Source organism: Musca domestica, unplaced genomic scaffold, assembly GCF_030504385.1.
Source record: "Musca domestica strain aabys unplaced genomic scaffold, Musca_domestica.polishedcontigs.V.1.1 4, whole genome shotgun sequence".
Classification (NCBI taxonomy): Eukaryota; Metazoa; Arthropoda; class Insecta; order Diptera; family Muscidae; genus Musca; species Musca domestica.
In genome coordinates, this window is record NW_026712328.1 from 22,936,080 (window position 1) to 22,955,780 (window position 19,701).

Genomic DNA, 19,701 nt, shown 5'->3' on the forward strand with positions numbered 1-19,701 from the left:
TGAAATGACTGCAAGGCGGGCTACTCTGCTTTGTAAACTTTGTGGAGATTTTTAAAGTGAAATTTAAAACTTTTTCAATTTATTTTACTTCTTCATTATTTATTACATTTTTTCTCTTCTTTATTCTTTCTTTCCATCTCTTATTTTGTGATTTCGAATCACTACACTTTTTGTTGTTGCTTTACAGATTCATTCTTAACATGTTATTTTAGTGGGTATGTTTTTTTTTTCAATTTTGTATTTATTTTTGTATTTAGATACGTTTACAATAACAACAAGAACACCAATAACAACTCACTGGACGGCTGATGGTAGTGCCCAGATTGAATGCTGTTGCTTGCTTTTGGCTTAACTCGGCTCTTTGCTGGCAGCAGACTGTTGTAAACTTGTTTAGATACACCAATACTACCAATTTTGTAACACCGCCACAGTTTTCCCCATACTCTGTGAGATATTGAAAAGTCGTACTTGGTACTGGCAAATAATTTTCGAAATTTTATCTTTCAAAATAATTTTGAAAATTTTATTAAAGCTTTTCCCCAAAATCTTTTAGATAAATGGCAAAGAATGCAGCGGCATAATTGCACAAATTGGAAACCGAAATTCACATCACAACTTCATTTTTGAAAACCTTGTTTTGGTTTCGTTTTACAACAATTTCGTTAACATGGCATTTTAGTTGTTGTTGTTTTTGTCTTATTGCACTCGATTTTTGCGTTATTATTTTGAACTTTATCGCGGTACTTGTGCCCTTGCACAGACACCAGTTATAATAATCATAACACCGGGCCACATTTGCCTTTAATTTTATACCTGCTTATTATTTTGGCTTATTCTCTTTCTATATATATTTTTCCTTCGGTTTTGTTTTGCTTTTATCTTTCATCTTCTGCTTCTTACTTTTTATGTTTCAAAAGTTAAAGGAACTCTCGAAAATTTTATTTGAAAGAAACGTTAAAAATTTGTAATCATTTTTTGTTGTTCACACCACGTTTTCAAGCCGAACTTCATGTTATTCTCTCATGTATTTCTGTTGTCGGGCTCAAACCACCGTTCTTTATTCGTGTATATCGTCCGCAACTACGAAAATAGACATGCGACGACTGCAGCGACTCGAACGAAACTACTCTCTGCTACTAAAACTTGTTTTTGTGCGCCATTCTCCACACAACGCTGGGTTGACGTTGACGTCGCGACAACTGCACCACACACAGCCAAGCAGCGGCAGGTTGCCATTGTAACAGCGACGTGTACTCACTCACTCGCTCGACAAACTAACTGACCGTCAGTCTGCCAGCCAGTCAGTCAGGTTAGTTCAATGTGTTTGCTTATTCGTAGTTATCATTTGTATGTATGGATGTTGGCTGGTATATTTTTGTTTGTTTGGCTGTGTGTTCACATAGCAAGCCAACCATTCAGTCTCTCGGTATGTCAGTTAGACGACTGTTGACGGTTGTTCGTTCTTTGTTGTATATTTGTTTTTGTACTCTCTGTCAACATTTCAATGAAAAGGCGCGCTTCAACACAGCATTCATAGCCAGCAACCAAACACACACACACACTTTGCACGTTATTTTCTTATTTTCAGTTGTTCAAATGTTTTCATCTCGAATGGTGTTGTTCTTGTACTCGTAAGGTGTGCTTAGTCCGTTGTGAGCAACAAAACAAAATTGATGAGGGAATTGGCGAAGACGCAACATTTCAATCAGAAATTAATAAATGTTGCTCAACGAATTGAAACATTAGTTTAAGCTGTTATATTGCTTCGTATAACACTTTCATATATTATGTACTGTACAAAATGTATAATAACAGCAAATGTTTACAGAACAGATGGTTTGAGGGAAAAATAACATGTATACAATAAAATGTCCGTTGAATTTGAAATACATGACAGATATGAGGCGTGTCTGCTTACCCTAAATGGTAGCAATTTTTGCAGATTGGAATTTGTCTATTAACACAAAAATTCTGCTACAGAGAACGATTCGAGAGATAAATCAAACTGATTTTACTTTTATAAATTTTGGTAAATTTATGTAGGGCAAATTTCTTTTGCAACTCTTCTTCAGTTATTATTTCCCCCAGTGATTTATTTTCGAGAAATCAATATGTTTATTTTGGAAGTCCCAAGCCTAATTGCTTTTTACACCCAACACCACACTGTTGTAAGGGTATTATGTCTTTGTTTATAACATGGAGAAGGAACCGAGATTCATTTTAATGATCTGCATAGAATCACATTCAGAGTCGATGTATTTATTTACATAGGTCCTACAGGAATTAAACCACAGATACACAAAAAACCTGTTAAGCATAGGGGCTCATCTATAATGGTATGGGGATGTTTCACGGCATCCGGCGTTGGCCCTATAGTCCAAATTGAAGGAAAATGACTTAAGTTATATACCGAAGTATGCTGGGGGAACATTTAATAGGCGATTATTCCGATTATTTACCTATAGCCTAAATATTTCAACAGGATAAATACCCTTAACACTGTTCACAAGTCGTTAAAGACTGGATTGCTGCCAATTATGTTAGAACCGTGGTTTGGCCCGCCCAGAGCCCTGATCTAAACCTCATTGAAAATATTTGGGGCATCATACAACGATCGGTTGCAGCTGGAAAGTCTGCGAACAAAGCATCCTTGTGAGAAATCCGCTGAAGCGGCTATTCGGGCTACAGTGACTAAATTGTATATACTGAAGAATGTGCCGTAGCTGTATCGGCCAGTGCTAATGGTCGCCGTTGGGAGCAACTGGACTTCTGGCACTCAACAACGTGGAAAATTTTGCGGAATAATTTTGATGAGAAGATGAGAAGCCTTTCGACATACAGCTGGTGCGAGAATTGAAGCCGAACGGCCTACGGCAACCCAGAATTTTGTAATGAATGGGCAGTTTATGGGTTGGTGGCATCATTGGACCGTGCTTCTTCAAACATGCTGTATTGTTACTGTAAATTGCGAATGCTACCGTAAGATGTTATCCAACTTTTTTTCCCAATACGAAAGAGACTAACTTCCATGATATGGGCTTGTTAAGAGGCGAGTTCATTGTACAGTAATTTTTCTTTTTTTTTTTTTTGAAAATTTGTGGTGGAGGTAAAGAAGGAGTGGACCGATATTGTTTATCTCCGAACCCGATATAATAATATTCCGATGTACCAAGTTTGGACCAAATCGGCTACTCCCTTAATACCCCTGTACAGCCAGATGGACGGACGGACGGTGTAAAACCGTTATTTATGAGGCAAGTTTTGGCCGTATCATGATATATACCCTCTTTAGCCTTTTTAGATAAAGTATGGATAGCAATTTCTTTTTGTATTTGCCTCTTTCTTTCAAAATCAGCTTTTAACATTGTAAAAATAATAAAGTCAATATTTTGTAACAAAATTTCCAGAAAATAGACACACGTTTTATTACCTTAAAAGCCCGAATGTAAACATGCTCTAATAATCGTACTCATATGATACAACGAACAGACCAATTTTGCATTTAACATGAAAAATATTATTGGAACTGTTATATTCGATGATATTAACAGAAAACCCCAATGTATATACATGTCGATGCATGTAAACATTGAATCTCTATATCGCATGTCAACTTGTCTACAGTCTTCTTTCTATACAAAATTGCTTGCAACATACAACACCCATTCACCTTACCTCTCATCTTTGCAACGATGCTCCATAAACAATTCCGGTAGTTTTGTTTTGGCTGTATTCTTTGGAAATTTGCCGGTGTTTTGTGTTTTATTTTTATTCATTTTCGTATCGGTATCCAATGTACAAACATACACATGTACCCGCATACGTAACAAGTCCTGTTGGTTATCGTTGTTAGTGTAGACTTCGTATAAATGTTTTTATATTTTTTTGACTTTGAGTATGTGTGTGGTATGAGGATGTGGCAGTGCATTTGGGTGAGTGGTGTGTGTGTCGATAGAATTTTCGTTGTCAAATCCAGACGTCGTAGTAACACCGACCGACACTGTCTGAAGTCTGTGAAGTCAAAAATAAACAGGAAGGCAATTGATAATAGGTACATCCTTGTTACAGTGCAAGAAGTTTGTTTAGGAGGATGTGACAAAACAGGACTGAAAGGGTGGCGAGGATAAATTAAACATTGTGTTTATTTTACCAAGTAATAATTGTCCTCGGAAAATAATAAAATTCATAAGAACAAAAAAAAAAAAAATAAAGGCTAACCCTTTAACAAGAACTATCTTGAAAATTATCTGTATTTAGCTTTGAGTTTCCAGCTATATATAGGTCTTCCGGCAGATATACATACAGCAATAAACCACTTATTAATGAATACTCTTTTTTGGAGGGACGTGGCATTAAAATTGGACATACACTTGAGGTGAGAATACATAAAACGCTTTTTTGCCTGGCTTAAGTCATCTGTCGGCTTCTTCGGAAAAGAACAAAGAAGTGTAGGGCCAAAATCGAACTAAGTCAACCCAAAACTCCTTTGTTCCTCTACGAAGAAGCCAGCCGATGACTTAAGCCAGTCCAAAAACCTTTACATACAACTTTACAAGAGATAAATTTTTATTACAAATATTGCAATGTCCGAACTTTAAAAAGAGCTGGGGAATGATTGCGCATTTTATGGAAGCTATAATTATTAATAATATTGACACTTTGTAAGAAAGGTATCACAAGGACATATCAATGAAAACAAAAAAATGTAGGAAAATACATAAAATTCTAGAATAAGTTTAGATTTGTTCGAACTGGTCACCTTTGACACGAAATATGACCTTCAAACGGGCAATGAAACCGTCACACGATGCCCGAATGTTGCTTTGCGGCATTTTGACAAATTCCAGGCGAAGTGCTTGCTTGGTGTAATCGACACTTTGGTATTCTATAGTGCCAACCTTGCTTTCCAAAATACTCCAGACATAATAATCCAACGGATTGGTATCCGGAGATTTTGGTGGCGCTGGAAATGAAGCGAGGAACCTCATTGTGTAACCATTCTTGGGTGGCGCGTGCTGAGTCCTGTTGAAATGTCCAAAGTCTACGGCCAAAAAGTTTGCGTGCCCAAGGCTTTAATACACCCTTCAGAATATTTTCGCGATAATACAGTGGTTTCTATTTACCTGCATCAACATTAGCTGCGCATTGGCCTTTGCAGACCAAAAAACTTTTGTTATGCCATTTTTTTCTGAATCCCTTTATTTGAATTGTATTTAAGTGCCCAATCGATAGCTGCACATTGGACATTCCTGCCTCGAAAATTTGGTAATTTTTTTTAATTTGGTTACAAAAGTTGTATTTATCTGCACAAGAAAATTTTTTGCAAACTCAAAAAAGGCACTAAAAACTACCACTTCGTTTTTGTTTTTGTATTCGCAAAAACAATAACAACACAAGAAAAGAGCATCCATTAAAAACATATTCTCGCTTCCTCTCCCACACTAAAAGATGGTTATGCTGGATAAAACACCACTGATGCTCAAATACATACGAATAGAAAATTAATGATACCTGCTTCATTGTGCAGATAAGTGCAATGAAGCTACCTGCATTTTGGGCATTGCTGCACAAGATGTCGTGCAATTTTTGATTGTGCAGGTAAGCAAAAAATACTGTATACGGTATTTATTTATTCCGATGCCACGGTCGATTAATACGAGCGGAGAGGGACCATCGGTTGTTATGGCGGCCAACACCATTACCATGGCGGCGCTTGAGTTCTGGTGGCCAACAGAAGGTGCACATTTTCAGCTGACCTCTTTGGCATGTAAACACGATAATTTTGTTTGTTTACAAACTGCTGTACAACGAATGTTTTCTCATCGGAGAACACCAAATTCGGCAGTTCACCACTCTCGGTCAAGCAAAGCAACTCTTTAGCTTTTTTAAGTCTATATTCTTTCTATTGCGGTGTAAGTTCTTGAACTTTTTGGAATTTCAATGGCTTTACCCCGAGCTCATTTTTCAATATTTGCCGAATGGAATATTGCGATATGTTCAGCTCACGAGCCATTTTTCGGCCACTGCGACGCGGCTTTCGATCTAGTCGCTTTTTTAATTTTCGAACCATTTCTGCTGATGTTGCTGTTTCGGTTCGTCCACTTCTTTGACGTCGGGCTACGTCGGGCTGACCAGTATCACGGTAACGAGCGATGGTACGAGACACAAAAGATTTATTCAATTTAAATGCTGGAGTGCTCTAACGATAGCCACTTGTGGTTTTCCAGCCAAATATAAAGAAATCACACTATCAGCTTGAATTCCATCACGAATAACTATTTTTCTGGAAAATGCTCCCCCAAATGCTTTTGTACGCTTGTAAACAATATGATGAGCTGTTACTGGAATAACATAACAGCTGTCGGACGAGTGGTTTGGAAATGACATCAGTCGGAAGTTGGTTGCAGTTTTTTCATCTCACCCTGTATATATTCCATATATTTGAAGAAAATCGAAAATCGAAAGAAAACCGAATTTATATTTTTTTAAGCAGTTAGAACTTTTTTAAGGAATGAGGAATGGACTGATATTACCAACCTTGATATACGATGTACCAAGTCGGATTAAGTCAAGTACTCCCTTGCATGTCAGTTGGCCAGACAAACAAATGTGGCTAGCTAAACTTCAAATGTCCTGAAATGGATTTCGTCCAAAAAGATATAGGATCTTAGACCCTTATTTCGATGATTCACATTTTGGCCTTCAAGCTAGTCAACAAAGTGGCCTTTTTCCAAAAATTTGGTAAAAATTTCCGGTTGGGAAATATATCAGATCTCTTGTTGAGAGAAATATTTAGATATACCAAGTTCGAAAAGAATCGCAGACTTTTGTCGCAACTTATTAGAGGTATGAGTATTGAAAATTGTTCCCCTTTGTGGGGTAGGTACAAGAAGGGGTGAACTGATATCAATCACCTTCACACCTCGTCGTCTGTTGATAGTTCATGGTTATTCGAAATTTCGGCCCGTTGTGGGGAAGGTTTCAGAAGTAGTATACAAGATCTTGTGTAGGTAGAAATATTGAGACGTGTGAAATTTGAAGACAATCGGACTCTTGTTTCACATTTTACTAAAGTTATGATAATTCAAAATTTTCCCTTTGGGGGAGGTACTTTTTGGAATGGGCCAATATTGTCTATTTTCGTATTTGGTCTAGCACTGATGCAAATATTAGGTTTTGCAAAGTTGGAGCAAAATTGATGATCCTTGATCTTTCTATGAAGTAATGTATTTTCTTTGAAAATATCGACCTCTTGTTGGGGAGGTACAAGAAGAAGTGGGCCTACATTGTCCACCTCCGAAGTCGATCTACTTTAGATAATACTATTACTATTTACCAAGTTTGTAACAATTCGAGAGTTATCGGTCGCACCAGCCAGCCAGAAAAACGGATGGGCGGACACGCTGACTCGACTCCAAATGTCCTGAAATGGATTTGTTCCAAAAAGACCTAGGGTCTAAAACCGCTTTTTCGATGAGACACGTTTTGGCCATATTAAATGAGATATAGCCTCTGTAGCCATATGGCTGAGTGTATAATAAAGTCATACCCTCAAAAATCCCTAAAATCTAAACTGAGTTGTGCCGTTATAGTCCAATACAAAAACGTGGTCTAATTTCGAATACATTTTATTCCAAGTTGACGAAGAGCAACCAATACAAAACTTCGGCTATAATTTGGGTTAAAATACACTTAACATATCTGAAATCGGACGGGGTGGTTACAGTGGGACTGTTCTTGAGAGAGGACCGATATTTCCATTTTTGGTGTAAAGTTGACACACTCAATGAGAAATGCGAATATATTCATTAAGTCTCTCGTCCAAGTTCCATAAATGTTCCATTGAAACGCCCATTTAAATCACTCTGGATTTCAACTCCACCACAGTGTTTGCAAATCCAGACACTCTTCCTTGACTCCGACAAATGCATAAATATTTCAAATAGACAATCATGCTGTCTGACACCAGTCAACCAACCAACGTTAACGATTTCTCGTCTGCTGAGATGCGGAGTAGAAAGAAATAGCCAACAAACACGACAAAAAAAAAAACACAACAGCAACAACAACAAAATATTTTTACCAAAATCAAAAAACTTTTCTCTGCAAACCAGTGGCAATGGTTTCATATCACAGACGGAAGTAAATAATATTCGCAGACATAGCCAGGATGTCGGTGGATACCATCGAACGACCATTATTCGTATTTCCTGTGCTTCCTGTTGCAGACGCACAACACACATACACCCACACGTCCACGGAAGCAGGATAGGTATAGTAGTTTACGAGTGGAGGCTGGTCACATGACTGGCTTCGCAACTGTCTGCCAGTCTGTCGGTGTGGATGCCTTGACTGCCATCTGAATAATAGAACAGCCAGCCACAAAAAACATCAGACCTTACCAAATATAATGGAATTATTTTGTAAATGTAACGCCAAGCCAACCGAATTGCATAACAAGATTAAAGCGGGAATATGCGCCCCTTCTCCTTCATTTTAACAGAGATCCATTAAATGATGCTTTGAATTTGGCCATGGATGCCAAGAGTGTTACAGGTTTTTTTTAATTTAAGTAAAGAGCATATTTTGTTTGGATAATTTGCAAGGAGTTCAGAATGCTGAAGATTTGTAAAAATGGTAGTTAAATTCCAGATATGACTGAAGCAAATGCTTTGTTGGGAACTATATTATAAAGAACACCAGCTCAGAAACAATAAATAAAATAAACGAGATTAAAATAGAGATATTTGATGATGATGAATTGATGAATTTCAGATTTCGAAAAGAAATGTATTGAGTCTTTTTTACCCTTAGTCATATGGCCAAAAACATGCCTCATCTAAATAACGGTTTCAGATTATAGGTCTCTTTGGACAAAATCCGTGTCAGGTCATTTGTTGAGTCAATCTTTAACCCTCGATAACCCTCGAAAGGAGTTTTCGATTTTTCAAATTTGGTACATCGTAATAATATTATTATCAAACTTAAACTGAAATCTGGTGTAAGTAATATCGCTTCACTCCCTCTAGTACCTCCCACAAAAAAGGTCTGAGTTAAAAAAAGTATACCCACCACTTTGAATACCCCTCCCCCACTATTTGGAAGGAATTTGAAAATATAAAAAAAAAAATCTGTTAAAATCATAAAGTTACCGAATACCCTTATATTGTGGTCTATACAAAGACGTGGATGCATGCATGGCCACGTTTTGTCATAGGCCTTATATAATAATCAAATAAAAACTTGAAAAAATTCCGATGAATAATGTCGCAAAAACCTCAATATTCTGAGTATACCCCATATAACCATTAAATGAGGGCAATTTTCTATCACAGACTGTAGTACCCGTTGCGAACTGTAAATACGAATTTTCAAACTCCGGTCGCCAAAAATCAAAATACGGAATATAGGAAGGTACCGGTTTATGGAGCTATAACAAAACGTGGACCTACAGGGTGAGAGGAAAAAACTGCAATCAACTTCAGACTGCTGTAATTTTTAAGCCACTTGTCCGACAGCTGTTAAAATTATTCCAGTGATAGCTCATTATATTCTTTATAAGCGTACAACAGCATTTTGGTGAGAATTTTCCAGAAAAAACGTTATTCGTGATGGAATTCAAGCATGATGGTGTGATTTCTTTATATTTGGCTGGAAAACCACAAGTGGCTATCGTTAGAGCACTCCACCATTTAAATGCGAATAAATCTTTTGTGTCTTTTGTCTGTGTACCATCGCTCGTCAAGGAAGTGGACGGAAGAGAACAGCAACATCAGCAGAAATGGTTCGAAAATTAAAGAAGCGACTTGATCGAAACCCGCGTCGCAGTGGCCGAAAAATGGCTCGTGAGCTGAACATATCCATTCGGCAAATGGGGTAAAGCCATTGAAATTCCAAAAAGTTGCTTCGCTTGGCCGAAAGTTGTGAACTGCCGAATTTGGTTTTCACTGATGAGAAAACATTCGTTGTCCAGCAGTTTATAAAAAACAAAATTATCGTGTTTTCTTGCCAAAGAGGTCAGCTGAAAATGTGAACCTTCGGTTGGCCACCAAAACTCAAGCGCCGGCAATGTTGATGGTGTGGGCCCCATAACATCCGATTGTCGCTCTCCGCTCTTATTAATCAGAATAAATGCCGAATATTATCGCGAAAATATTCTGGAGGGTGTATTAAAGCCTTGGGCACGCAAACATTTTGGCCGCAGACCTTGGACATTCCAACAGGACTTAGCACCATCGCACTCCGCACGCGCCGCCACTCAGCACGTGACCAATTCGAACAAATCTAAACATATTCTAAAATATGGTGCTATTTCCGACACATTTTGCTTTAATTCAATAAAATTTAAAAATGTTGGCGCTTGACTTTGTTGCAATTTTTTATCTCACCCTGCATACTTTAATACAATTGTCTTCCAACTTCGCACTTCCCAATATTTCCATTAATCCAGAATCTGGTAGGAATATGATATTTAACGGAACCTTAGACAATGGGAAAGGTACCAGAAGGAGTGAGCCTATATTGCCCATTTTCACACCTAGCTATGATGCAAATAATCGGATTTGAAAAGTCTAAACAAAATTCCTTTCTTTTTTATAAGAGAAAAACTTTCTTTAAAAAAATTGACTTTTTGTATAGGAGGTAACAGAAGGAGTGGACCTATATTGCCAATCTTCGAACTCGATCTAAGTTTTGATAATAATATTACGTTATATCTAGTTTGGACCAAATCGGATACTCCCTTCGAGAGTTATCGTGCGCACCAACCAGACAACCCTAAAACGGATATGATCCAAAGATAACTAGGGTTTCAACCCATTATTTCAATGAGACATCTTTTGGCTATGTCAAATTATATACCCTCTGTAGTCATATGGCTGAGGGTACAAAAATTGGCAAAAATAGGCCCACGATTTGATATAGCCCCCATTTAGGGTAATTCTCGTATTTTAGCAACAGTTTTCAACCTATATACTGGAAGTTTCTGTTTCCAGTGGACTGTAAACATCCTTGCAAAGAACTATCCATATAGGTCTAATTTGTTTTATATACCCCTATAATGGTGGTCTCTATATTCGATATTTTTTATGATTTTAGTCACTAAACACATTTTTACAAAATTAAGAAAAATCTTAACATGTTACCTGTTTAAATTAAAAAAAAATATTCCTAACCTTTTAAAAGTCTCAGAATTTTGACCAAGAAACTGGTAAAATGGCACAATTTTTTACAACATTTAAGTTATAGAAAAATTGGTTGTTCTAAATTTGGCTTCAGTCATACGCCAAAAATTTCCGTAAAAATATACCATTCGTTACAGTTTAAAACTTGTAGTCCCCACAGCTGAAAAATTTGGTTTAAAATACCCTTCGTACGGAAACTATTCCAAATCCTAGAATACATTGAACAAATTTTACGAGGAAGTATTCTACCATTTATTAGAAAATTGTAACCAGTACCATAATTCATTAAATCGGCCAGTACTGCTACCAAATAATAGTCATTTTCGACATTTGGCATTTTTGTCCTCTGAGGACCTTAAAAACCAAATTACAAACTTTCAGAAAATTGTTTCCATACACTTCATATCGGGAGGTTCCTTTGTATGGGGTCTATACTGAATAGTGGATCTATAACGACATTTTTTTCAGAGGAGAGATCTTACCTCGAGAAAAATATTAAAATGATGGGAAATTAATGGCTCGATTATGCATTGCCACTAAACTTGGGTTGCGTTATCAGTTGTCAGCGCGACTGAAATGTTGTATTATAGAAGGCAACCCAATTGAGTTGTCGATAAACGTGTTATCGATCAGTCTTGTGAACTCTAAACTTCAAAAATGTCAATAAATTCGATATAACAAAACACAATTTAAACAATTAAACATTTTTAAAATGATAAGTTCAGTGGAATTATTTCTTGATGAAGAAGAAAATGTTCAGGACGTTGCATCTATTCGACGAAGCTTGAGAGATAATTAAAATCCGTTGGAATTGCCATCGGTGCTGTAAGTATATGTCATGTTGGAATGGTAAATGGCACCTGCAGAATCTGTTACTAAATTTATTTGTAGTAGATCTGCTACGGTTTGCTCCAACGGCGATAGACGCACTTCTTGTGATGGACCACCACCTGTGGCGTTAAGATTTCTTTTATTTTGCGACTTTTTCTTCTTAAGCTTAGCTTTAAAATGGATCCATACTCTCTGCCATTCTTCTGGTGTCCTTGTTGGTGGACCATGACTGTTTAGGCTGTCGGATATTTTCTTCCACGCTTCATCTGCAGTGGCTTTGGTTTCACCAAGGACACGGATTCCTCGAGCTAAGTTTGGATTAGCACCCATTTTTTCTATAAGTATTTCGAACTGATGTTTTGTTGTTACTTTCACCATATTTAATCTAAAATGATATGCAAAATGATTTAATGAAGCTAAAAAATCAATAATTGTTAAGAAAATGTGTATTTACCTCTCAATTTTACTTTTTCTTCTTTAAAAACGTTCACTGCAACTGCAAATAGATGGTTGCTCAAATATGGCCGCTGTAGCAACTGAAATTCGCAACTTCAGTTCGCAACTGGCAACGCCACTCAACGATAGTTGTTAACGATAATCGGGCCATAAATTTTTATACATCGATAGATCCATCCGGATCACGACTTTATGGTGTCTCAGACCCGATTGCGAGTTGTTGCAGATGGAATAACAAATTTGATATACCAAATAGAAAACAAATCTGCACTGCTTTGCGGAGTATTTTTTAGTATAAGTCATCCGCGTCGATAAACATAATTAAGGTTCTAAATCGATTTGATATTTCTCCACAATTTACTTATATTGGTTCCAATGCTGCCACATTTTTCGAGCATGCTCCACGACAGACGAAGTTTATTACGTTCATTAACAAGTCTCGCCGCCTCTTTGGGAAGATTAGTCTCACTTCGAGCGTTTTATACGCGAACGAATGAAAAGATGTTCATTCAACTCTCTTGATTTTATGATGGATATGATTATGATCAGATCCTTCGGAAATTGTGCATTATCATTTATTAGAACTACTGACAGAGCGTTATATCCAGCGAAACGTGGCACAAATCATGCAGCTTTGTTTTCTGTATTGCTGTAAACGAAATATCTCTCTGGCAATGTCGAAGGCGACTAATCTAATACCCACGGGGTATTATATTCCTTCGTATATCCATTCGCTTAGTCTGGCAAAAGTGGTAATCTTGAAGAATTTCTGAGTTACACCCACCAATTGCTTCTACTACAATGCACGGAGACAGATCAGTGCTAGATAACGCTCTGACAAACGGAATAGATCCACGGTACAGGGTTCTGTCAAGTAGATGATGTTGGTTGAGAGCTTGGTTAACATATTTTATTCTCATTTTGATAGAACCCCGGAAATCTTAAAACAAAATATTAAACTGGTTAAGCAAAGAAAAAAAATGTTTTATTGATAAAATATTTATGCTTCCTTTTGAAAGTCATCCCAACCAAAGCTAGACTTATTATTGCTGTAATGTTTTTGCTGACAAAATACCTGTTCGTTGTAACTAACTTTTTTTATCGTTCTCTTCATTTATCCACAGGTTTATTGCCAGTGGACTCTGCTGTTTGTGATAGACAGTTTTTTTCTGTAACTGACAAATGTCAGTTTCATTTAGCATTTCAAATTGAATAAGCACAACACGGACAGACAGGTGGTTTAGGAAAGGGATAAAATGCATTACAGGTGAGGGCATCAATGTAGCAAATATGTCTATGACAGTAGATTTTTAAGTGAAGTCAGCTGCAGTGCAAATTTTATTCTACTATTATTTTAGTAATAAAGAACAAATTTTAGTTTCTTATAATAAAGTTGGACTTTCTGCTGGATTCGACTTCTTTTCTGCATAGAGTAAGTGTACTAGTAGTCGGCACTTTTAGGATTTTCAATTTTTCAATCTTTCAACATTCTGAGTGAAATCTTTTAATTGCAGAAAAATAAAGTTGTTCAGATTCCAAATTTTGTTTAGTTTTCGAAATAGCAAACAACAATTGAATTTGTTTTTATTAAATTGGCAAATTTTGCAATTTTACTAAGATAGTACTGGCAAAAAGCCAGTAGTCGGCACCATTTTCCAATGCTCGGCATGTCTATTTGCCATTAGTCGGCATATGGTATTTCAGTAAAAAAAAATATTATTTTGTATGTGTTTTTATTTCAAATAATATAAAACAATGCTATATTACAAATTCACAGTTTAATCCAAAATTTGAAATTAATTTCGTTTTTAAATAAAGTTTTAGTTAATTATCATTTTAAAACAAATAAAGGTAGAAAATCAAGAATAGTATGGTTACCTTCAGTAACGTATGGACTTTCAATTAAAACAAAAATGAGACTAAAAGAAAAAGAAAAAAGTATCTTTATTATCTGATCTTTTTTCTTTATATAGCCACCTTTTTTTGTTTTCAAAAATGCTTAATTTACTTAATTTAGAAAAGTTTGTCAAAAAACACAAATAAAAGCAACTGCCTTCTCAAAACGATTTTTTATTTGAATAGTTTTTGGATTATTTTTGAATATTTGGTGAAATCAAGATTCTCAAGATTTGGTGAAATTGGTCAATAATGATATTTTTCTAGTAATCGGCACCCCCTGCCGACTACTGGCAAATCTCTTTTTTTCTGTTCCTAATGTCGGCATTAAATAACACAACAGAAAAATGCTTGATTTGTATGTACTATTATCAAATATTTCTGATTCCAAAAGTATTAAATTTAATTTACTTAAATCGATTATTAAGTTGACGCCACGACTAATTTTTTCTTTACAAACAAGCACTATCGCATGCGTTGGAAGACATTCACTGACGAAACCCGTTATTCTCTCGTAATAAATGATCGGAGCTCATTGTTTTTTTTACAGAAAGAGAGCAGATAACACTGTTGACTTTTTTTTTGTAATTATTTCATTATTTGGTCAATTCTGTTCTTAGTTATTTAAGTTTAAATTTCAAAATAGCCGACTACTGAGACATGCCGAACTTAGGCGAACTTACCCTATAATACGTTAAATATTTTTAGAACAGTGTTGGCCTCAATTTTTTATTAGTTATTTGATGGCATATAACAATATTAACTGATAATTTTTAATTAGCTGATTATACAGGATAATTCTTACTTAAAATTTTCACGCAGCTTGCAAATAAGGTTTCAGTAACTCAACTGCCAAAATTGCCCTTTTTACCCGTTCTCTCTTACTGAACTTTTTAGTTGTCGAACAAAATTTTGTAAAAATTTATATACAGTCGGGCCCTGATAATCAGTTTTTAATATTTTTATACCCTCCACCTTGAAAAGGAGGGTATATTAACTTTGTCATTCCGTTTGTAACATCCCTAAATATTCGTCTTAGACCCCATAAAGTATATATATATTCATGATTAGCATAAAATTCTAAGTCGATTTAATGATATCCGTCTGTCTGTTGAAATCACGGTACAGCCTAAATAAAGCTTTAAAATTTGGCATAACAATTTGTATTGTGTCTAGGATGGTTGGTATTGAAAATATCGATATATCGGTCCACGTTTTCGTATAGCCCCCATATAAAGACGCCTTTCGACATTCGGTATTTTGATAATTTTTGGCATATGTTTTTACGAATCTTTCTTAAAATTGTTATATTTGTAAAACATAATGGGCTCTAACTCGTGTGGCGAAACAATGTATGTATAGGTCTACGTTTTCGTATAGCCCCCATATAACTGTACCTCCCGATATTCGACATTTTGCTGATTTTTGCCACATTTTTCAACGGATTTGTCTGAAAAATCGTATCTGTTGGTCATAATGGGTTCTAACTCGTGTGGCGAAATAATGTATGTATAGGTATAGGTTTTCGTATTGCCCCCATATAACAGTACCTTCCTATTTTCGGTATTTTGATGATTTTGGCCACATTTTCCACGGATTAGTCTAAAAATTGGTATTTGTTGGTCATAATTGGTTCTAGCTTCAGTGGCGAAACATTGCTTGTGTAGGCCCACGATTTGGTATAGCCCCTATATAACGGTACCTCCCGATATTCGGCATTTTGATGGTTTTTGTCACATTTCTTCGCGGATTTGTCTAAAAATTGGTTTTTGTGGGTCCTAATGGGTTCTAGCTACTTTGTATAGGTCCACGTTTTTGCATAGCCCCATATAGCCGTATTTATCGATATTCGGTATTTTGATGATTTTTGGCACATTTTCCCATGAATATGTCTAAAAATTGGAGTTTGTGGGTCATAATGGGCTCTAATGTTTCCTTTACCCTAAGGTGGAGGGTATTAAAAGTTTGGACCGGCCGAACTTAATGTTTTTTACTTTTTTGTTATTTAACAAAGGCAAAGGTATTTCTGAGCTGTATTTGATATATTTCCCCATATATCGTTGTTACAGAGTGCATATTGCGGCTGCGAAGGACAATCATAACAAATCGGATGAACATTATATGTAAGAGCTATAGTTATATCTAAACCGATTTTCATCAAATTTGACAATCTTGTTTCTTGACTCAATTTGATCGTAAGTGTCAAATTCCATCCCATTACACGTTTGGTGCACAATAAAACACAAATCGGACGAAGATATATATGGGAGATATATCCAAATCTGAACCGTTTTAGATAAAATTTGGCAAAAGTATTTCTGAGCTGTATTTGATATATTTCCCCAATTATCGTTGTTACAGAGTGCATATTACGGCTCCGGAGAACAAAAATAACAAAATACCGGATGAGATGAAAAAACTGCAACCAAGTTCACACTGCAGTCATTTCTAAGACACTCGTCCAACATCTGTTAAAATTATTCCAGTGACAGCTCATTATATTGCTTACAAGCGTACAAAAGCATTTTGGAGTGAATTTTCCAGAAAAAAAGTTATTCGTGATGGAATTCAAGCGTGATAGTGTGATTTCTTTATATTTGGCTGGAAAACCACAAGTGGCTATCGTTAGAGCACTCCAGCATTTAAATGTGAATAAATCTTTTGTGTCTCGTACCATCGCTCGTTACTGGTAGCGTAGCCCGACGTCAAGAACTGGTTCGGAAAGTAAAGAAGCGTCTTGATCGAAAACCGCGTCGCAGTGGCCGAAAAATGGCTCGAGAGCTGAACATATGTCAATATTCCATTCGCTTGGCCGAAAGTGGTGAACTGCCGAATTTAGATTTGTAAACAAACAAAATGATCGTGTTTACTTGTCAAATAGGTCAGATGAAAGTGTGCCACTTTGGTTGGCCACCAGAACTCAATCGCCGGCTATGGTGATGGTGATGATGATGGCCGCCATAACAGCCGATGGTCGTTCTCCGCTCGTATTAATCGACCGTGGCATCAGAATAAATGCCGAATATTATCGCGAAAATATTCTGGAGGGTGTATTAAAGCGTTAGCCACGCAAACATTTTGGCCGCAGACCTTGGACATTCCAACAGGACTCAGCACCATCGCACTCAGCACGCGCCACCCAAGAATGGATACCAAATGAGGTTTCTCGCTTTATTTCCAGCTCACAATGGCCACCAAAATCTTCGGATACCAATCCGTTGGACTATTGTGTCTGGAGTATTTTGGAAAGCAAGGTTGGCACTAAAAATACCTAAGTGTCGATCACCTCATCAAGCGCCTCGCCGGGAATGGGCCAAAATTCCGTAGAGCAATATTCGTGCAGCGTTTGACAGTTTTATTGGTAGTTTGAAGGCCATAATTCGTGCCAAAGGTGGCCAAGTCGAACAAATCTAAATTTATTCTAAAATTTTATGCTATTTCCGACATTTTTTGCTTTCATTCAATAAAATTAAAAAAAAATGTAAAAAAATATGACGTTTGACTTTGTTGCAGTTTTTTATATCTCACCCTGTAGACCCTTTATAGTCATATGGCTAAGGGTATAAACATTTTTCATTACGGAGAGTAGAGGTAATCAGGTTAATCCAAGCAAAAAATTTGAAAATATGGCAAACAAATAACCGGTTAACCGCATGACGGCTAATCAAGGCCCTACTGTACAACATTACAAATTACAGTTTTGAAGCATTGCTTAATCTTCTGAATCGTAAAAGTAAGTTTATTTATTGTTTTTCTTAGAAGAGCCAATTAAGGCAACATCATTAAACGGTGTTTGCTATAACATATGGTATTTTTTCAAGTTTCGTGTCCATATCGTACGCATCTCCTCAAAAATTTGTCACAAATGCAGAATTGTTTTCTTGAATATTATAATTCCTCAAGGACCTAAAGAGGATCTAAAATATCTGACAAAGCAACATTAACTACCCACTAAAGAGATAAATTTCCCCTTCCTCGGACTAACTGCCTTTTTCGTGTTTGTTTCATTGTTGCATTTTTACTAAAAGTAAATTTGAGCATAACGCCATTAGAGCCCAACTAAAAATGAACAAACGACGTACATGCAATGACATCCAAAAAAGATTTAGCCGTAAGGATCTTTATTTTAATACAATGCATACCTCATAAGAACATATATGGTTAAGGAGTATGTGTGTGTGCAGTATTTGCCATCTCGGCTGCAGAGAGAGAGAGAGAGAGAGAGAGAGAGAAAATCTACTAGTTTTTTTTTTGTACTTCGTAGACTCAAATACAAATTGTCTGTTTACAGTTATCTATAAAATTAGTTCCTGTCTTTTAAGCCTGTCTAACATAAAAGCTGACACAACACATGTCCATGGCTATGTGTCCAAGGATGTGGGCAACAGCATAACAATGTATAAAGAATATATATCTGTATTTCTTTGTATGAATTAGTATGTAGCCGTGCAGATGAACATTCGTGTGCTCATAGTTGTTACTCATGGTCACCACTTTTGCTTCACAGACCACTTGACATTTTTATGTTTAACATGCATATGTAGGGAATCTAAATGTATACATTTAAAAATGCTATGATATTTGTTTTTGTTGTCAAAAAAAGTCTACAGCACCTGTACTGTCTTTTGGCGAGGTAGAACGAAATATCGCACATTTCGACATATTGCTCATTCGGTTTCGAGAAAAACGCGTATATATATATATATATATATAACTCAATTGTTGTTCGTTGGTAATGGAATCAGTTGAGAACGGCTGGACCGATTTGCATAATTTTTTGTACAAACGTTCTTCATACCGCGGTACCTGCCGACATTCGATATGTTGATAAAAATTGGTATTTTTAGTTCATAATGGGTTCTAGAATGGGTTCTAGCGCAGTGGCAGAACATTGAATATTTAGTTCCACGCTTTTCTATAACGCACACTTTATATTTTTTTTTTTTTGATAAGTTTAACTGCATTATGCAAAGGTCTTACTGGTATATAAAGTTTAATGTGAAACATGCTTGAATTCACATACTTTTATATAAAAATGTTTCCTTTTCCCTAAGGCGGAGAGTATTAAAAGTTCAACCCGGCCGAAATTAATGTTTTTTACATATATATATATATATATATATATATATATATATATATATATATATATATATATATATATATATATATATATATATATATATATATGTAATAGACCCCAAAAAGTATATATATTCCCGATCACTATAAAATATGTAAAAAACATTAATTTCGGCCGGGTTGAACTTTTAATACTTTCCGCCTTAGGGTAAAGGAAACATTTTTATATAAAAGTATGTGAAGTATGTAATGCAGT